We start from the raw sequence: 6,006 nt of genomic DNA, 5'->3' as shown, positions 1-6,006 counted from the left end.
ATTTTTTTGGCTTTTTTTCCCCAAATTTGTTAAATGTTAAAATACTAAATAAAGTTTAAAAAAACAACTTTTTTCTTTGAATGTTTATACCAATATTTTTTTTGCTTTAAAATGAAATTTTTTAATTAAAACTGTAAATTTAAGTAACTCTTTCTCTCTTCCCTCTCTCTCTCTCTCTCTCTCTCTCTCTCTCTCTCTCTCTCTCTCTCTCTCTCTCTCTCTCTCTCTCTCTCTCTCTCTCTCTCTCTCTCTCTCTCTCTCTCTCTCCCTCCCTCTCTCTCTCTCTCTCCCTCTTTCTCTCTCTTTAAAAAAAGTTTTTAATAAGACACAATTAAAAAACTTTCAACTCTTTTGTCTCCAATTATTTAAAAGGACTCAGTGAAATTTATATGTGTAGGTAAAAGGACCCACATGTAAGTGAAATTTTAGATATTTTTATCAAAGATGTTTTACACTGAGTCTCAATAAAATCGAAATTTTATAGAGAACTTGAAAATAATTTTTTAAAGAATGAAACAATGTAATGTTGTTGCTTTGCGTAATTCCATAAAATTTGATTTAAAAATAACATGCCACTGTATTATTTTTGCGATTATATCAAAATACACATTGTCATATTGATGTTTTTAATAATGGCAAACTTTTCACAAGCACAATGTTATGTAGAGTGATATTCAGTATATGTTTACGTTTATCGTTGCTAGAAGAACATTTTCTGGATGTGCGAAGTATCGATTGCGTTGAATCACTGGATCATTAACTTTCTTTGGGAGGTATTGTGATTTGTGAATGATTTGAAGCAGATAACGAGCTCCATTTTTGCGAAATGGTTTAAGTGTTGCTAATCTGTACTAAGATCATAAATATCCGTATCGGTGGTAAATCTGATTCAATTGGAGTGACTACAACTATTGGTTGCTTTTCTTAATTACCCATAGTCTTTTCAATTAAGCCTTACAAGCACGAGGACCTGTTGGTGCACCATTTAGAGGTCTTTCTATGTGACGTGGTGGAATTTTGTTTGAATGCAGCTGGCATATGAACCACTGCAATGGCTTTTTTAATTCTTTTTTCTAGGAGAATTATGACTCCTCCGTATGACTCATACTTTTCACTCAAAAAGTTCAAAATGTTTTTTTTTAATATTTTTGAGAATTTCCTGAGGCAGGTGACACATGAGCAAGATATTTTGAGTAAGGCTTTTCCATCAATAAAATATGTACCTTTTGCTGCCTTTCTATTCATTAAAAATTGTGTTGTCGAAAAATAAGTAACATTTATTTGGTTGCTGTAATATACGTTGCTTTGTTTTTCTTGCTCTTCCAAAATTGTTTTCGTCAACTCTATTTCTGGTTACATAAATCCGAAATCCTCCAAGACCACTGCTGCTAATGATTCCATGACGATTATAAGCTGTTTCTAAAAACGGAAGGTCTACTTCCAGTTTCACTGGGATTCCACTAAAACATGATTTTAGTTCATTAAATTGAGAATTGCTATCATAATCACCATCAGATTCTTTTTACTCTCATCAAACTCACTTGAAACACTTGTTTCCTCATCGGACTACATCAATCTTGCGGCTTGATTTGCTTCTGCAAGTTAACGTTTCTGATTGACAAGGACCTTCTTGGTGTTAGCTTCGTCAACTTTGCTGCTTATAAATATCAACCATATTGCTCTTTAATGAATTAGGAAGCTTTATTCGTCGACAGGCACTTTGCGAGCACAATTACATGTGGTGAACTCCCACTTGTATGTTGCAATATTAACAAACTTTTGCCTTTTTCTTTAAATACTTCTAAGTTTCTTTACATTCCTGTCGTGCTTTAAACGGTTTTAAAAGTTTCATATATTTGTTATGATAGAAATGCAAGAGCTGCAAAATGCGACAATGAGATACAATTGGGTTTAAAGCTCTTGTCCAAGTTTTCTTGAACTCTACAGAAACAATTTTACTTGTCTCTTACGCAAAATGTGGTCAATATTTGAGAAAGGATAATGCACATGCATATATTTGAACTTAAAAATGTATTGTCATAAACGCTGATGTGGGTTTGTGCAATATACAGTAAAAATAATATTCATCAAAGCCTTTAGCGAGCCTCAAAGCAATAATCAATTTTATGAAACTTTTTTTTCATGAAATTTTTTTACGTACCACTAACTGTTATATAAAAAGCAACTTTTCCTAACTATTAAAAGTTAAAAATTAAAAAAAAAAGAAGATTTTACAACCAATCCTAGAAGATGGATTCCAAAATCTTTGATCTTGGATTCCAAAATTCTCCTTAGCATTTGTATGGGCTTTAGGTCTAGGCTTTACAGCAACCACATTGAGGAATTGTTGTAAGTTGTTGATAAAAATCTTAATCTAAATCCAATTCCTTAGCGGGTTGATGCAATTTTTCGAAAAGCAAATCAACATTAGCTTGTTCTATTAATATTGCCATCATATGGGGGAGGATGGAAATATTGCCACTCATATGGGGGAGGCTGGAAAGTTTACGACTAAAAAGTTGGCATGGACAAATATTCGTTATAGTGTATTTGAAAAAAAAAAAAAACATTCGTTCGAATATTTTTCGAACAAATATTATTCGTTCAAACGAAAAAATATTTTTGTGTATATATTCGTTTAAATTTAAGTATTGTATGTAGCAGTTTTTACCTGATAAATAAATCGAAAATAACGTCGGGTATTGTCAATGATACTTAATGATTAAAATTCAAATCCCTTGACACTGTTAACTTATTTACAATTTAAATGTGTCAAGGGAGTTATTTTTAGAAACAAAAAACTAGCGCTTATTACACTTTTCGATGTGTAATCGTTTTTTATTACTAGAAATCAAATTCCCTCGATGTAGTTAAATTATTAATAATTCAACTATGTCAAGGGAATTTAAATCTAGATTATTGGCTAAAGACATTCAGTAAAGATTTAAGTTTACAAATAACAGTTCAATACTTAATTTACAACCAATATATTCAAGTAAAAAATAAGTATTTGATTTCAATTTTATTTCAAGTTCTTTAAAAGTTATGTCATGGACCACGATCAGCCCATTGAAATATTTTCAAATTTTTAAATACAAAATTTATTGACCTCTGGCTACTGTTTATTGTTAAAACTCATTGGAATAATATTGTATCAATATTTTAGAAATGTGATGTCGTAGCTTTTTTATATTGTTAACTTACGACTAATATTCGTTCGTATAAATATTTTAACAACAGTTAACTAAATTAATTCTTTTTTTTCAGGTATCAAACTTCATCATGTCCAAAAAGCTAAATATTTTGGAATTTTTTGAAAAACTGGTAATATTTATGTCAAATGCAATGAATGTGATAAAGAACTAGTTTCAAAAGCAAGTACCAGATCCTGCCTTCTTAACTATCTTAAGGGACAACAAAAGTAACAAAAAGTTCTGCCTAGGGGTCATGTTTCAGATAATGACTCTTCAGATGACGAATTCATTTAGTAGACCAAAAAGAGATAGAGTTGTTGCCACCCCTGGATCATATCATCAACCTTCTGCACCGTTTGCCTTACTTATCCTCAAGTACAAAAAACTTTAAAAAATATTGAAAGATCCAAGTCGACTAAGTGTTGTTATGCCATGGTCCAAGGATCATATTGAAAATGTTAAGTTAGTGACTGAAGTGACAAAATAGGTCACCATTGACAATATTGGGTTAAAAATACACGTCGTTACTTTAAATTTCTGGTCAGCCAGCTAACGAATACAGGAGAAGACCCGCACTTCTCCAGTTTTACTACTTTTTAAAAATTGGAATTTTTTTGCCATTTTTATTTTCACTTACTTAATGTTGCTCTGGATTAATAAGAATATTAAGCGCCCCTTAATATTCTTATTAAGCGCCCCATTTGCCTAAGGAAATCTGTCTTGGGGTAACAAAGTTAGTAAAAAAAGAAAATAAACATTTTAATAATCTAAGAAAGCAATTGAAAGTTAAAACTGAATCTCAAAAGAAAACTTAAAACTGAGAGCCTGACACCTATTTTTCATTATTACCGTACTATTTTTCATTAGTACTGTACTATTTTTCATTAGTACTGTACTAAATTCTCTACTGAGCTACTGAAATTCATGTTACAATAACAGTATATAGCTGGTTTTTGAATTTTAGCCAAAAATATGTCTAAGATCCAACTACCGCTTAGCGCATAGTGCAATGTTTTATTCACTGGCTTTTCAACAAGGTGTAGTTCTCTGAATACAAAACAGTTATGATCTGATTGAAGAGTTTGAGTTAGTAACAAATGAATGGTTTTTTTTTTGTTGAAAAGTACCAGAAGCCATTAAATGTTTAATCAAGCACAATTCAGTTGAAATTGGATACTGCGTAAAACGATTGAAAAAAATATTCGAGAGGTTTCCAAAAAAGCTTTGAAAAAAATAATCGAGAGGTTTTTAAAGCTTGTTTCGACACTGGTTGAAACAAGCATTCAAACTAAAGTAAATCAATGAATTGCCTGTGATTCTGTAAAATTCAATGTCTCGCCTCAAAATTATAATAATGAACAAAGAATTGGAACTACTAAATTCTTATGGTGTTTTTTGTTTCACTATACATTGTTGACAGACTTTCTTAAATGCCATTTTCCTCAATTGTATATTTAAGGTAGGACATTGAATGTTAGAAAATCAGAGGCAACTCTCTGACTTAAAATTTAATGAAACGAAGTTAGTTTTAGAAGTGAGCATTTTTTTAGGTCAATATAATTCTTAGCAAACTTTTTGGTTCCTAATTATTTCAGATTCATATAACTATATCTATGTTTAATATAGAAATACAAGATCAAAATATTGGGCGCTAATCGACTTTCTCCCACCCAACCCCCCACCCCCACCCCCCTCCAATTTTATGATTTATTCTGATAGAGAATTTTATGTTGATTAAGAATCGTATAAAAACATGAGTCTCAAAATCAATTGAAAGTCCTCTAAACTGAAGTTGAAAGTACAAAGTTATACGACAAATGCCTAATATTTGCCATCTTGAGTAAGGATTTTTTTTGTCTAAAAGTCATTCTTTCAAAGTATTCACAACTTTAATTTTGATAATTGATAACTTTGAGACCCATGTTTTTATACAATTCTAAATAGCCGTTTTTAATTAGCAAGATCCTAGGCAATAGGGCTATTACGTTTGTTTGTTGGTTTTTGAAGAGCTGACATGTTGATAATTTTTGAGACCCATGTTTTTATACAATTCTTAATTAGCACAAGATTCTCTATCAGAATCAATCATAAAATAAGGGAGGAGGTGGGGGGAGAAAGTCGAGTAGCGCCGAAATTTGAAGTAACTGTGTGTACTTTTCTAAAGTATCAAATTAGTGTACTCAAAAAAAAAAAAAAAAAAAAAAAAAAAAAAAAAGGCTAGAACTGTATCTAGTACTTTTATGTTTTCTACTCAAGATCTCCTGTACAAATAAGAACACACTAATTCAGAACCAAATATTTTATGAAAAAGATTCTTATTGTTATCATAACTCTCGTCTCGTTTACTACCAAATAAAGCTCCACTAAGTCTTACATTTACAAAGGTATTTCCTTGTCTTTTACACTAAGTTATTACCTGCAGACCCAATATCTTTTGCAGGTCTAAACTCCGTGTGAGAATATCACAGCACACTGAACTTTCTCCACTTCGCGCTTATTGTTCAAGAACGAAGTTTAGGAGTTTGTTGTTGTTTGATTTAAAAGGCTGATCGCAGAATCGTTCGTGAACGAATTCGAGGAAGTAGTCAGATATTGACTTTCATAACTAAACCAAACCAAAATTTAAAAGTTGCTATCGATTCCAAAGAAAACTGGTAACTCAATTTTAATATTACTAGCTAATTCCACAGAAAACTGGAAAAGTCTAGAACTTTTTATATACAGGGAAAACGTTTCATACTATAATAAATATATTTAGCCTAAAAAAATATAATCAGACATATTTAACAAAATATTTTTACTTTGTTATATT

This window comes from Hydra viridissima, unplaced genomic scaffold, assembly GCF_058129835.1.
Source record: "Hydra viridissima isolate aposymbiotic clone 2 unplaced genomic scaffold, HvirCarnegie_v1 scaffold_7, whole genome shotgun sequence".
Classification (NCBI taxonomy): domain Eukaryota; kingdom Metazoa; phylum Cnidaria; class Hydrozoa; order Anthoathecata; family Hydridae; genus Hydra; species Hydra viridissima.
The sequence above is the reverse complement of the archived record's forward strand: the minus strand, read 5'-3'. Positions refer to the sequence as shown.